The 16,863-nt window shown below is 33.2% G+C and overlaps 1 protein-coding gene across 3 annotated transcripts in view; it reads right to left on the bottom strand.

Moving 5' to 3' along the window:
* LOC128165184 (zinc finger MIZ domain-containing protein 1-like) overlaps positions 1-6,655 on the bottom strand; it is a 56,958-nt gene extending 50,303 nt beyond the window's left edge. The window contains exons 1-2 of one of the 3 annotated variants that reach the window (XM_052829437.1): positions 6,450-6,655; positions 4,129-4,259 (exon numbers count right to left, since the gene is read on the bottom strand). The gene's annotated coding sequence lies outside the window, so the exon portion shown is untranslated. Of the gene's footprint in view, positions 1-559; positions 756-4,128; positions 4,260-6,449 lie in introns of those variants that run through there. The other 2 variants (XM_052829439.1, XM_052829438.1) reach the window with 2 other exon arrangements.
* Between the last annotated feature and the right edge of the window lie 10,208 nt (positions 6,656-16,863).

The following is a 16,863-nucleotide window of genomic DNA, read 5'->3' as shown; positions in this document are numbered from 1 at the left end:
ATGCACAAACTTCCAAATAAAAAAACTTAGTTTAGATTACAGTTTATCTTGTCAAAGAGCAAAATAAAATCTAATCTCAATTAAATCACGTACAATTTTAACATTATAGTGCTGTACTGTATAGATATCTCAATTAAAAAACAAAGGAAACAAAAATTGTAATCAAATATGATTTTTAACACCATTTTGATTGATCTGGTTGACAACAAATGCAAATAAAAAATAAAAGTAATTTGATAGTGTATAAGGAACACATGTACAATGCTTGATTTAGAAAGAAATTGTAGAAATTATCTGAATTTAAACCAGATCTTTTGACTAACAGCTTTGATTTATAAGGTGGGTGAAATAGATCTCCATCTTAGCTTGAAACTGAGACTGACCGGAAAATACTTGAAATCACTAACTTTCTGTCAGTGGCCATCACAAATGCTGGAGCGCTGATTAGATTGGCTGCTATTCATTATCTGATTAAACTTTAAGCAGACACATAGTTCAGTTGTTAGACTAAACAATTTAAACACCAGCAACAGACTAATTCAAAAGTATTTGATTCTACCTGTGAAAGAATATGCTTGAAACACTTGTCACATCCTAAATCCACTTTAAGTCCTCACTTTACTTTTCATATAAATGTCTAAGCGGCACAACAGTCCAACAATATAAATTGTTTAAATATGTCATCCAGTGTCTCCAATTCAATAGCTGCTAACTTTCTGCAATCCTGATCCACCCGCCACCTAACCAGACGCACAAAGCCATGAGCACAGAATATGCTTTTGTTAAAATGATATTTATCTGATAATAAGAAATATTTGTTGAGTGGCATTCAACAGGTAACAGGTAAATCTCATTTGGAGGTAGATCAGGTCATTTGTCTTCAAGATCAGAGATCCACAATCTCTAGTTTAAAATGCTGACTTTAAAAGACACCAGAAGCTAGTTTAATTTTATCACAAATGTTTTGTCAATTTTCAAAGAGAAAATACAGCTAAAAACTAATCTGTAATCAAATGAAAATTCTTATCGTGCAGCTGGATTTTTTTTGTGTATGTATACAGTGACTGCACTTAACATAAATGATATATGGTATGGAAAAAGTGAAAATGTCCCCCACCCCCTTTTCTCAAAAGATTTGATTTTTATTTCCAGTTTTCTTAAGGAAATCTTATTGATTGTATAGATACAGGTTGGTTTTTTCACTTGTTTTTGTTGTTATAAAGTTATATTTATATCTCCTCTATTTCTCAAGAAAATTGATTGTAATTCATAGTTCTTAAGAAACTGACACAGCTGAAATCTACATGATCCAGTTCTAACCAGTTTACCTATGAAAAATCATGATTACAATCAATTCATTAGTTTGTTTAAATAAAAGAAAGATGTAAATATATATAAACAATTGCTAATGCGGGTTATGTATTTTCTTTGCATTGTCACTACCTTCATATCCCACATGAATCACCAAAGAAAGCATTTTATTGTTTAAAACACTACAAAAGCAAGAAAATAAATGTAATATTCCATGCTTTTATTCTATTATCCAACTTAATCTACCATACTAATGAATTAGAGATTAAGCAATAATTACCATTTTATTAAAGCCCTCTAGACTTTTGAAATCACTACCAGGAAGGTTCGATCATGATAGTAATTTAAATATATATAAAATCAACATCATATCACGAAATAGTAGTATTCAGAAGAATAGTTATAGTATGTTATAGTATATATAAAGAGTTGGCTGTTTCTATGGAGCAAAGTACAGATCAATAATAATAGCAATCATTACCATTTTATTAAAGCCCTCTAGACTTTTGAAATCACTACCAGGAAGGTTCGATCATGATAGTAATTTAAATGTATATAAAATCAAAGTTTACGTACTTTGTGGACACAGACTGACATCATATCACGAAATAGTAGTATTCTGAAGAATAGTTATAGTATGTTATAGTATATATAAAGAGTTGGCTGCTTCTTTGGAGCAAAGTACAGATCAACAATAATAATAATTCATATACTTTTACTCGCCTAATATGGATATAAAAGAGAATTGAAAATATAAACAATAAAATGGCTTTCTTCGGTGATTCATACAGGCTATGAAGGTAGTGATCAATGCAGTTACACAGTGCATTTATGTTTTTTCCTAAAATGCTCACTTACTTTGCACCAAAATGAAACATTTAAAGGTTTGTATGTGAAATAAACATTCTTTATGCCTGTATCTCCAAATCCTTGATCAAAATTTATCCAATTTGTCTTTAAAATCGTCATGACAATGCTTATCTTTTTTCTTAGTATTTACTCTAGACCATTTTGATCAAGAAACAAAGCAAAAAAGCCAGTTTTTGTCTATGTCATTGGGATGGATTGATGTACAATATGTGAAATCATTTGCCCAAGGGTGTAGCTGAGGAAATACAGCATTTTCCTTAATAACTTTGATTTATTGCCTGTATGACTCTCAACAGCCAAACAAAACCTATTCTTCAAAGAAGATACATTGCTTTTATTCATCTATATTAAAAGTGACCAGTCTCTTACTCTTATTTTTTTTTAAATTTGAGCTCTATCATACCTTTTAAGGTATATATCATAGGTTTTATCACATCGTACACTCTGACATATTCTAAGTTGCTTTAATAAAAATTATATTGCTCCCACAATTCTGGTTTTTCTTTTGCTTTTTTTAAATGTGTCCACTTTATGCAAATTGCCAAACATTGTTCTATCAAGAAATGAACTAATTAAATTAAAAGTTGTAGGTTTATATTGCACAAAGAATATATACCACATGTTATAAATATTAATTCATGAAACATTTACAAATTGTACTCTATACTTTTATAAGCAATAGAATAATCTGTGTGTTACATGGGTCTCCTTTCTATTAAGTGGTATCATTCCCCTGCCACCTGATTTCCTTTCCCATATCATGTATTGGAAGCTCACTTCTAGTGTATAGCGTATCTTCTAAACATCTTCTCTAGCAGCAATCAACACAGTGATAAAAGAATTCCAGTCATTTAATCTATCCTTTACCGCCACACATAAGATGCATAAGAGATTGAGAGTTAACAAACATCATTGGGATTCTCAATGAGAGAGAGAGAGAGAGAGAGAGATCTATATGATCTACCTGTGTTCATGATTATTAAAAACATAACCACTTTCATTTTTAAATTTATGGTTATGTATCAAGTGGCCGAGCACCTACAGTCATAATGGGTATATTGGTGTAAATGGATCCCATTGAACATGATGCACATAAGACTGGATATAAATATTTACCCTAGAAAGATTTTTTTCCCTAGAATTCTCTTCTTCTGTAGACTAATAGCTCAACATCGTAAGTATGCAACTGGGGTTTTATTTGTTTGTAGGAATATAAATTTTTACACATATATCAACAATACCTGCAGGTAAATGTAGACCTGGTATACTCCTAAGGTAGAGTGTTGACAAGGGTGAACAGAGCTATAGATTTGCCTTCAATAATTTTGAAAATTTCTACCTGACTCGGGTGTTATAACTTTGTGGCTGTTGACCTTGATGTTATGTTTCACTGTAAAATCCCTACCAAAACACGCTGTCTCTGCTTTAAATCCCAGCTCCCATTCTTTTTATTTACAATATTAAAATACCCAGTATTGGCTTTGTTAATATTAGTTCTTGCCTCTTATAAACCTTAGCATTAGGAACAGCATGCAATGTTTAAATTGATCTGTGATTTGTCTATAAATTTTAAACCTCACCCAGTCCCCAATACCTACACAAATCAACTGTCAGCAGATAGGGAGATTCTAGTTGTAATACCTTTACCACCCATTCGTGTTTAACAGAGCAGGCTTGTGGCTAACAAGGAACTACCCAATTATCTCTATCTATTTATATGATGTGTAACAATTACAGGTCAGTGAGGCGACCCAAACAGAATGGCAGACTTTCAAACTACATCCCAAACCCATCAGCAACATTTAACAGTTCCAAAACTTTTTAATGAGAGAGAGAGAGAGAAAGAGAGAGACAGAGACAGAGAGAGAGAGTTTTCAGGTAATAAAATCTCGAGTTATTTGAAGAGGTGGGTCATTAAGAACAGAGCAGTGAATACTGTATACCTACCTTTGTACCTGTGTCCTCTGGATGTTTAAACCAATCACTTCAACAAAAGGGATATTTACAGGTATAAAATATCCTTATCGCTTATTGAGGTTTGCTTAGGTTAGGGTATCAATTGACACTTTCACAAATGTCTGCAAAATTATAAATATATGAGTAACAATTTTGCTATTTCATATATGAAGCACACTCAATTGAACATTGACTCCACACCATCAATGAAATGACTGGCCTGTAGCACTCAAACAGCTCAAATCCCACAAAATCACAGCTAACGCTGTCACTTCATTTCTTTGTTAAATAGCCATCAAAATCTGATATCTGCTGCTGATTAAATCTGCCCATGTGTGTATCCATCGAGCTGTGAACACATTCAAATAACAAAATATTGGCTTACAACGAAACACTGGAGATGTTTTTATTTTCTCTGTTTAGCAGAACTACACCATGATAAAATAAATTCCTCTGCTAGTTAAATGATGAGGAGAATAAGCGATCTATTAACAGTTGATGATATTTCTCCCGCTACTTGAGGCGTGATTACTCTGCTGTTCACATGCTGTGGTAACAACACCGCGGATAAGATGTACAGACAATTCCTTCACTTGGTGTTTCCACATTAAGCCCATTACCCCAACAAACAACTCAGAGCATCCTACCGACCAATCAACTCATAAAATGTTGGCTAAAAATATAGATATGTTTGTGTTTATTAAAAGATTTTGTTTTTACCCTTATCATAAATATTGGATAAAATCTTTGAGCATGCTGCCGAAGATTAAGTGTTTACACCTTAGTTTGCTCCTGTAGGAGCCCCCTTGTCCTAGCACAAACTGTCCCATCAATCACTTGCAGAAGATAAGCCTTCAACAGAACCTTTTGACTATAAGACTTGACCAAAGATTGAAACTTTGTGCATCTCCTTATCATCAACCTATCACTGGAACACGGCCACTAGCAAGCGATGCTACACTAATCACAGCGTCCAACACAAACAAATTCAATTACTAACTCAGATAATCGACCCTTTACACTCTCCTACTGAACTGTCTAGGACCTGAGCGATCAAACATACACAACATTAAGACAATTTACATGTAAGATTTTGAAACATGCATACAAGTTTTAGTCTGAGTATTTAATTTATTGTATGAAATTGGAAACATATGTCAAATAAAAAAAAAAATGAGCATTATAGTAGCACCTAACAACGTAGTACCATTATGCTGCATGATTGCTTGGATAAACAAAGGCTATTTGAAATACAAATATTTCAAAGAAACAATTTTACTAATCAATTGGTTGATGGATTCTTGTATGCAGTATCAGCTAGGTCTTAAACTCCTTATCAATATTTAAAAAAAAACAAGCACAATAGACATTATAGCCCAACAATGTTACATAATGCTGGCTCTTGATACAACTGAAAATCTAATACTTTTTTTTGGTAAATCATGTTATGAAACTAGCTGACACTGTAATTATTTCATGAATTTTGAACATGTACACACTAAAAAAGGTATTGAATTTACTGGCATTTTCATTTGAAATTCGGTAAATATATAACTACATGTATAAGTTTATTTTTCAATAATTTTTTCCTGCAATTTCTGGATTGATGACAATTGATAATTAACCCTTATTTAATATAAATACATATTTTGTGATTGAAATTTCTGCATTTGAGATGATCAAGCCATATGTAATGTACCCTATAGAAAAATTCAGTTTATATCTATATATTGCAAAAATGTTGTAGCTCTTAATTCCCCCCTTTTTTTTGGGGGTTGGGGGGGGGGGGGGGGTTGGGTGGTTGGTTGGTGGGGGTGGAGGAGGGGTTTAATGGGAAAGAGGGTAACCTTTAATATGGTATATATTTTACTTGTTAATACAGATAACATAAGTCTTCCCTTAATTACATAAACAGCTTTATTGAGGATTATATCTTAATACCAGAATGTGCATAACACAATTGGATACTTTAGGGTCATGCATGCATAGTTTGGATGCATTTAGGATGAAAGCATCCCAGTGGAACTGACTTAATTATGGACAGCTGAACTAATCAGCATACGTGTGTTATAGATATCTATTATAATACCATGACATTAAATGATTACCAAATTTAAGATATTTATTATAAGTATTAAAAATTGGCCATTCAAAAAGGAACATATGCATGGATGCAATAAAGCATGCACATGCAGCTATATATCTCCTCAAATTCATTGCAAATCCTACATCATATGAAATATATAGAATATCAATTTCATAAGAAAATAACATGTATCCCTATTGAATTAATTCATTTATTGTAAAATTACCTGGATAAAACCCTGAAAGTCCTGCAATAACAGTGATCTCCCTTTGATGTGTTTGTCTGTTAGGGTCACTATTCTGCTGAGATTACATTCCTGGCACTTACACAGAATGTTGCTCTTCGGTGGTCAATCAATGGAAATCCACACCAGTGTCAATAGTCAATTTAGAGCTGCAGCATTGTGTTGAAACAGTCAATTCATCAGCTACTCTGAGACAAGAAAGATAAATCTGTTTGATGATGCTATTTCTGTCTGCTTCATAGCTCATGGCATATCCAAACAAGCAACAATGTCTGACAGAAAGAGACAGGTTAAAGTAATGACAGATTCTGATAAATACATTTTCAATATATGGTTCCATTAAAAAGAAGATATTCTTCAAAATTAACCAACTGCAAGATTCTGTTTATCAAATGATATATGCTTAATTATCAAAATCAATTTCTGTCCAATATCTCGTAAACTCTTAAATCAATTAATTCCACTTTTTCAATAAACATGCAATGTATACTGATATTTCCAATTAGTATTAGTATATATATATCATGTTTGGTGTTCTATCTGACAAAACCATGTCAATTTATGATAATTTTAATTTGAGGAGATTGTTATTAAATTTGTGTTTAAAAAAATAATTGCTTAAAACAAATAATTTGAAGTTGATATATTTCTCCTAAATAAGAAAATTTCTTCAAATGATGACCCTTTGAATGTTATGTTTTAGAGACTATGGCTAGCAATTTCTGTCACAGTATGATTAAGCTACTCATATATCTTTTGTCTGTCACATAATGTCCTTTACTATGGTTAATGTATTGTCAATACAGTTTGTTTCATATATTGTCTGAGACACTACATTGTTCTTTACCTATATCTCATTTGCCTGTCTCATTTCATGTCTGTGACAGAACACAGTTTCCTTTTTTTTTTATCATATTTTGTAAAGGACTACCGGTATGTATTCCTTCAATGTCTGTATGCAACACAAAACCTTTTTTCCATCTCTTGTCCATAACATAACACCCTGTTCCATGTCTTGTCTCTGACACAATACCCTATACTTTGTCTTGTCTGTGACAAAATACCCTGTTCCATGTCTTGTCTCTGACACAATACCCTATACTTTGTCTTGTCTGTGACAAAATACCATGTTCCATGTGTTGTCTGTGTCACAATACTCTGTTCCATGTCTTGTCTGTGACAAAATACCCTGTTCCATGTCTTGTCTCTGACACAATACCTTGTTTCATGTGTTGTCTGTGTCACAATACTCTGTTCCATGTCTTGTATGTAACACAATACCCTGTTTCATGTCTTGTCTGTGTCACAATACCCTGTTCCATGTCTTGTCTGTGACACAATACCATGTTTCATGTCTTGTCTGTGACAAAATACCCTGTACTATGTCTTGTCTGTGTCACAATATTCTGTTCCATGTCTTGTCTGTGTCACAAAACCATGTTTCATGTCTTGTCTGTTTTTTTGTTTTGTTTGTGACATAACATCCTGTTCCATGTCTTGTCTGTGATACAATACCCTGTTCCATGTCTTGTCTGTGATACAATACCCTGTTCCATGTCTTGTCTGTGATACAATACCCTGCTCCATGTCTTGTCTGTGACACAATACCATGTTTCATGTCTTGTATGTAACACAATACCCTGTTCCATGTCTTGTCTGTGATACAATACCCTGCTCCATGTCTTGTCTGTGACACAATACCATGTTTCATGTCTTGTATGTAACACAATACCCTGTTCCATGTCTTGTCTGTGACACAATACCCTGTTCCATGTCTTGTCTATGACACAATACCCTGTTCCATGTCTTGTCTATGCTGCTTAGCATGCCTTGGTGGGAAAAAATAAAGCCCAAGAAATTTGTGAGGAAAACCTTTTTTCAGAAGGTATTAACATGATTAAACTACTACTTGTAAAAAAAACTAATTTGGTGGATTAGATAAGTTTGAAAGGTTCTTTGTATTGGGCAAAACAGGCTTAATAAAAAGCATGAGGATGATTAGTTGTGTTCACATGTCACGATCAGCTTAAATGTGTGTTCTAGAAATCAAAATGTCACAGATTTCCATTGCAAACATTGGAGAAATATACATTAAATATGAATATTGGTATCTGAATTAATGTTGACATTTGATGAGCTAAACAATGCATTTAAAAGCAGTTTTAAAATGTTAAAGGTATGCTCATATTCATACACAGACAAATTGATTTATTTTAACTACCCATAGTTAGATCATGATTCGGTTTTGTCAGTGACAATATGAATATAGTCAGATCTCTTAAGGAATAGTAGAGAAAATACTCAATGGATATTAATATATTTCTTTAAATCTATCACTCTTGACTAAAACATCACTCACATTATTCAAAAGATAGGTATTCTAAATGGCAGTTGTGTGTATCTGTAGATTTAGTGTACTTGATTTGGGTAAATTGCTATACATGTGCTTGTATTTATTTAAGGTGGTATATGAGACACTTGTCAATATTACAGTGGATCAAATTACATTTACAATCAAAATACTTTCACTAGTTTATAATTTTAAGATTTTACAATATTTTACTAAAAACTGCATTATAAAAATTGTTGGAAAAGTAAAAATAATAAAAGCCCCGATGAGAATCGAATTGATGACTTGCAGTTTTCATAGTAAACCTGCTCTAACCCACTGCACTACACCATTATGTTAACAATTTTGAGAAAGAAAACATTTATGAAATTCTACTTGATTTTACTGTTTATTTCCATAAGAAGTATGTCACAATATGGAGGAGTCCCATTCTGGCTTAATATTTGGTTGATATTTTTGTTTTAATATCAACAAATAGTTTACATTTACCTATGATCATCTAGCAAGTTTGAAATACATTACCCTTAAATAAACCTTATTTGCGACCCAATAGTTTTAACTATAAAGTAGGGATCATTTATAATCAAGAGAGACCAAAACGTTTAACTGTTTGGATTTGTTTGTCTAAGGTCAGCTATGATCTATAGTAATTCATTGTGTATATAGTGGAAGCTCAGCGGGGTTTGAATAATGTAAACTAAGTATTATATGCATACAATAAATATTTGCAAGATCCGCAACCTTAGCTTGCAGATATTTATCGTCACAGACTTGTTATTGCACATGGGGGGAATAAAGATATAAGTCCTTGTTAGCAGAAATCAGTTGTTACGGATTCGTTATCAGGTTGTCCATAATAGATGATGTGCATGTATAATTCTTGGATTACAGTAGGCTATATGCAAAGGTTCATGCACGTGCACCCATCCCTGCCTTAGATACTAACGTTATGTACTTAATAAATAGATTAATGGACTTGGAACATCGAATTACTTTAAATTACCAAATAGATGATATCAGAAACATAATGATATCAATCATGCCTAATTAAGATTTCTGTTGGTTTTATTTAATTTCACTTAATTTTTCAATGCTAGTGTTTTGAAAATTTATTGAGACCAGGGAAGAAAAATGTCGGAAGGAGTTGAGGGATCATACATTGATTGTGATGCAGCACATTATCTAAATTAAATAAGTGTCCTCACTTCTTCAGTCAAGTAGCTGTCATGTTTTCACTGGTTTTCTGTCCTGTCATTTAATGTGATCAATCAATTTCTTTATCGTCATGCAATACAATAATGCCGGTATGTGATGAACAAACACCATCCCGCTCACTGCCAGCAAAGCAGCCTCCACACTACTGCTACAAAGAATATTGATTTTAGACATTGTCTAATTACTTGCCATCCAAAAATCAACCACTTTATCAGAAATATTCTGAATGTCCTTTCCCCCAGATTAGGTTACTGGATAATCTTTTATTCACAACATCGCTTCCTTTACCGGCTACAGTTGCTGCAGAAGACAAAGGGCTATAACTCTTCTGAATTATTTCCCTCCTCTTCAATACATGTACTGTATATGTTTATACAAAATAAAGCACAATCTTTATGAATTTTTTTTTGTTTTTTATAAAATTCAGTTTTAAATTTTCAACTCATAAAATATATATATTAAGTAGTTGAATATTTTGATAGTCAGTGGTAATAATACATACACCAAAGTAAAAGTGACAGTTAATTTTCCTTACGTGCCAAAATGGTTTGGGGAGGAAAATATTGTGTGTGGGGTAAGCAGTTATTGGTGGAATTGTCCCTGCCTGATTAGAAATGACACTGCTTTTCACGGAGAAACCCGACAATAATTCTATATGGTAACAATAACACTTCCCTTGATCTATACAGGCAAGTTGGGGATCTCAAAGACTACATGCATTCATCAGATTAAGACTAAATTAATAAAAGCTTTTTTTTCAGCGAGTGATCAGGCAATATTGTTGATTAGACTGAGTGTAGCGGTGGTGCTGTAATAAAAGTCAACCCTGAAACATCCAATATTTTAACCCGAACCCATTTGTATTCAGTTCATCTATTTCATCTCTCTACAAAATCCATATTATGTGCCCAAGATGACAGCTTAATGGCCTGATGTGGCTAGTCCAGGATACTGAGAGCAGTCGTATTGGTAAATGAAATGAGATAGAATCTAGTTACTTATCGCTATCTTATGTGAATATAAATGAAAAAAATCTCAATAAAACTATTGGAACAATAAACAATTATCAGCTTTTTTCTGTTCCTCAAGAATGATTTAATATGTGATTTTTAGTGATTTCTATATTTAAAAAAAAACTGTCACGTGTAAAAATCTAGACAAGATGATCTAAAAAGTCAAATGAATGTTTAATAGCAATACCTCCACATCACAGTGGAATTGAAACAGCTTCCTACCAGCTATGTGATAAATTTGATTTACTTGATTTATTGTGACCATTGCTCTTCAAAAGATGTCCAGCCAACCAACCTTAAAAAGTCTTATCCCTTATAACTGGACAGGATTAATTGCACGTGCACACATATTTTCCCGGTGTCCATATGTGGAGCATTTTTGCCATTGTTAATATTTTGATGTTTTGATTTCTTTTTAAAGAGAAGATTCTAAATGAAGATAAATACCATTCAAACAAGAGGCCCATGGGTCACATTACTCACCTGAGTAAAGAGTTTTCATGTGAAATCTTGTTAAGTTAAAAAGACTCTACATTACGAGTATATCAGGATGTTTTTATAGTAATATCACAAATTATATATATCTGAAGTAAAAGATTTTTTTTTTCCTTTTAACTGGGGCTCCATTATTAATTCAGGTCATCAGCATTACAATGTATATTTTTCATGGCAAATTGAATTCCCCCTTCACCATAATTATGGCCTTTTTATTAAACCAGATGAATTTAAAGTTTTGAATATTATATTACTTTTACTATGTATTATTGTAATACATTCACAAGTTGTGGTTGTCCTCTTCTTTAGAAGAGTCTTTTTCTATTGATTTCTATGACGAAACACCTACTAGGCCCCTTCATGACCTCTGAGGGGGTCATTGTTTGATCACACTACGTCTACCACATGCATTTGTACAAAGAAGCTAATGGATAAGTTTTTATATCACTGGCTTATTAGGTTTATCACGAGATTTTTAAAATACTCATAACTTTCCACTAATTCTTAATTATCTTCCCTTAGAACGGAGCGTGGTTTTTTTTTGGAAAAGACTTTGAAGTTCATTTACTCAAGAATGCCCTGTGCCAAGATTTTTTAAAATTTGGGAAATAATAAACAGATAGACAGGTGACATACAGTAAAGTACACTTGAACTGTAATAGTTTAGGCCTGAGAAATAAACACAATGATATGAATTTGAAATAGAAAAACATTCAATCAAAGTGTAATGAAGTAATAAAGTAATGTAATTACTAGCTTTTGTCCATAATTTGGTTTCAAGTACCGTACTTCATCAATGACAGCACTGGTTTATCACCAACAATCACGTGTTAACATCCCGATGATAGCATTAACTACTAAATGTGAGATGCAAAGAGTGACATTCAAGTCAAGTCAGAGGGCCATTATATGACCAGTCACATTTCTTAATGCCGGAAAGGTCTTAGATGATGACCAATTAAACAATTTTAATTAGTTAAAATAAAGTAGCATTAAAAAAAATTAAGACTTTGTCACTGAGAACAAACTGTAAAAAAAAAAAATAATAACAGAAATACGATGAAAACAAGCCCCCGATCAATATTCATTTACTGTACAGGTATGAACAGGTGAAATGATTAGATACCAGCTCAACGGTGTTGTAACAAAACCAAACAATAAATCCACCAGTAGAGGACAGCATCTAGTCGTACAATAGAAAGCTTTTACCCAGAGTCATCTATTAATGATTAATCACATAGAAGAGGCCAATATCGATAAAATATCACATTAGGGATTACTGAACTGCAGTGCTTCTCTCTTGTTATTAACTGTTTCTTGGTGTGGATGTTAGACAATCAATAAAGTTTTCATGTTCTGTTTCTAATGTCTTCTGCTCTTCCTCTGGAATACAAATAAAAGGCCATTCACACTCATTTGAATACCTCCTAAAAGTGTCCCCAGATAAGACGCAACAAATTGCCGATACTCGCTTATTAGTCTCACTAAATGGTGACCCTTGATTAAATACTTTCCTATAGATTGTTTATGGAACATTAAAAAAAGTTTTGTTGTATGAATAGTAGCTAAAGTTTTTATTGCAGAATTAGTTATCATTTTACAAATCAATACAATGACTAATTTGTAATTCAATTTTATATAATGTTGTGTTACTTTTTTGTTACAGATTATTTTAATTTGTCGTGACTTATTTTCTTAATTAATAATTAATCAACGTGAGAAATATACGAACAACCACAGCCAAAAACACAATCACAAAATCTCCGGAAATTGATGTGAAATCAGAAGCTGTGGATGTAGACCCACCATTACAGTTTACCGCAGCCTAGCGTGTGATGACAGGGGGGGGGGGGGGGTAATCAGGGTGTTATCTTATCAAAACGGCAACAACGTGATAATCATTATTGAGTTGAATCATTATTAATCTGGCAATATTGTTTAGCCTAATAAAACATCAAATTGTACGAGTACGCAGTGCAAACAATTTCACCTCCTAGTATTATATCTGATGTCGGTGATGAGAATTACCGAAGAACATGTATATGCAGTAATAGATAGTGTCTTTTGCAGTGTAGAGCTTTTATTTCTTCGCTGATTGAATCACTTTGAGGTATTCATTTTTTTTTAATTTACATCTGTATCGAGATATCTGCATTATCTGTGTAGTAATTATTTAGTATAATACAATAAAATATCCATGAAGTGACAGATTAACCTATACAAGTTTTAATACTAAAATAACTTATTTCAAACAACATTTAGATACCGTCTAACCATGGATTTAACCTGCAACATATTCACTTCAGTCTTGGTTTTACCATGCACTTCACCAATTAAGTAGGAGACAAAAGAACAGAAAGAGCTTGTAAAACTAATAGACACAAAAATATTAAAACAATTCTAATTTAGTAAACAGCATAACAAAATCAAACGGCTTCTTGCTTGTTTGTTTTTTAGATTTCTCTCTCTCTTTTTTTTTAAGTTATCTCCCTTTTTTTTGGGGGGGGGGGGTGTTTATTTTATAAAAAAAATATTTATGACTTCTCCTGCTTAAAGATCTGTGTCCTCTGTAACAAGTGTCTATTAGTATGGTATAGGAATCTAGCAAATCATGACCATATTGATTTCTTCAATAACAAGATAATTTGGACCAATATTGCAATGGCTATTAAGTAACAAAGAAAAAAATGTTCACGTGGGTCAGAAGCACAACGCTATCAGATGACTCTGTTATTTAAACATTAGTAAACACAAGATTTTACTCTCTGCATGTCTGCATATCAAATCAAGAAACAGGTTAAATGATAAATGATCTGTTATGTGTCTCTTTAAAGAAAGAAGACACCCAACTCCCCAAAAAAAGTTGATTAATTTTGGTAAATTTTGGAAAGTTGTTGAAAAAAACGTACACAATCAGTGTAAATTTCTCTGACACCTAGATTAAGAGATTGTACTTAAAGTTGAACAAAACTCTTTCATTGTGTATCCAGAATTATTTTCTCCCAAAGCATACTTGTCTCGCCCTGGATGTAACTCTACACTACCCCGGCTATCACCTGATAATACACAGGTAAATGTTGTGAACATTTTTTTAACTGCTGTCAAGTTTAAATCTCATAACCTCTCACTAAACAAACAAAAGAAATATTCCCAGTCGCTCTGTGAAATCTTGTCGTCTCACTTTTAAATAGAGACAGACCTACAGATTATCGGATGGGGGGGGGGGGGGGGGGGGGTTGGTGTTGGTTAAATAGCATGTTTAAAGAAAGCACATATTTTATTTGATTTGAAAAAAAAAATCAATAATGAGCTTAATAAAGTCATTAAAATGAATGAAAATATACAATACATCATTATGTAAAAAACTGACTATCTTAGCTGAAAGTTTTTTTCTTCAAACAAGTGCAAGGGGAATAACCCAATGATATGTCAAAAAAAATTCATCCGCAGACAGCGACATACACCCCCCCCCCCCCCATTTTGCTTTCTCCTTTCTTCACGATTACCTAACACCATCACTTTCACGTAGCCATAAATTACAGAAATTCCACAGCATCCGCATGCTGTGGCAAGATGTAATTTTATATGTCAGTACAGCTATCACTAACTACCTTACCTCACCTGGTCTAAGCCACCAACAGCAAATAATTATACCGTCAGTTTACTTTTCAGTGTGAACTGGGGATCAATAGAGTCACGCTTTTCAAATAGTCTTTAAGGAACATCGCTTGATATTAAAATCATTCGGTGCGATTTCTCTGGACCCCCGCCAAAAAATTGGGGACATTGTGCTTCATGATCAGTATTGATTTTTGTTTAAAGTTTAATATTTAACTTATCACTTAAACACACTGCTACAAAGTCTATGTAATTGAAGTACATCTTGAGGCAATCAATACAAAAGAAAACTTTATATCAGCATTACACCCGGCAGCTTAATGTGCACAGTGGCCCCGACTTGGATTTTTCCTGTAAGGACCCCAATTCAATAGACACCTGAGGCTTAAACCTAGGCCAGCATATTTACTTTGTTTGCAACAAACTTATCGGGCCCAGAAGCTTGTCAAACAATGGGCTATCTTTGTCCCTGTTCCTGATGATGTTTCAACCCCACTGATGTAAAATTTAACCACTTTAAAGTTGCAAAATTTCCCTTTCTAATTCTATTTTGTCCCTCTTAATGTTCCATTTGTTATCCTGCCTAAGAGGTTACTCAGCCATTACTATAAGTACATCATTCAGATAAATCACCCAAATCAGTTGTTTTATAAATTTTGTAATAAACAGAAAACTCGAATACATTTTGGAATAATTTTATTACATTTCCCAATGAATTAGCAGTTTAAATTTAAACAAATGCAAGTTACAAGTACCAATGGAAATGTGGGGGGTTGGGGTTGTGAGAAGAATGCTCTATCGGAGGACGTAGACTTTGTAGCGAGCAGATAAAAGCATTTTGCGTTAAAAAAATTATTACAAATAAACACGTTTTCCCATAACTATCTTTTACGAGAGTGGAGACAATTGATTCCAATGAGTGAATTCCCGGGAGAGGGTCGAGAGACGGACATACAACAGAACAGCTCAGTTGAATAAGAAAGACAACCCGAAACAACTGATCAATAAGATGGAAATATAATCAGCTTTCAAAATGTATTAAAAACTGCTTGAATAATTTGATTTTGGAAGACTTACTTGAGTGGGCGTAAAAACAAATTTTATAGTCGTAAATTTTGCATTTACACCCACCCATTTCCATCATGAAATGTAAATTTTGTAAATTAAAGAGATCTGAAATATTCGCTGTATTTGTGGATGATCCAAGTGATTGAGACAGTAACCATGACATCTTTTACAGCGTGAAGTCTATTCGAATACTATCAATCGCGTGGTTCAAGTCGGAATTTATTTCGCCGTGTGTTTATCTTAAGAAGAAGGAGGTCGGTGGTGTCTCGTGTTTTTTTTTATTTGATAAAGACACCCGGAAATTCCCTTTTCGTTGAAAATTTATAAACATGCCATAAAAGCCATTGTCACGATTTATACTACGATTGCCAACGAATTACTAAAAGTTTAAAATCGCATTATTTTCATACCAGCCTTGCGATAATTCATTAAAAGTACGGCACGATTACGATATCCGTTTGACAATGTACGATGTTCGTGCGATAACAGGACGCGTACGAGTTGTGGCGATTCACGTACGAATTTGGGCGATTAAGTAACGTACACACTGAAATACATTCTCCTTAGAATGACTACAAAATTATACGATTGATACACGGTATTCCAAGGAAAATTTACGAGTTCGTACGGAAATATA

Source organism: Crassostrea angulata, chromosome 10, assembly GCF_025612915.1.
Source record: "Crassostrea angulata isolate pt1a10 chromosome 10, ASM2561291v2, whole genome shotgun sequence".
Classification (NCBI taxonomy): domain Eukaryota; kingdom Metazoa; phylum Mollusca; class Bivalvia; order Ostreida; family Ostreidae; genus Magallana; species Magallana angulata.
This window is presented reverse-complemented; position numbering and strand designations above follow the sequence as displayed.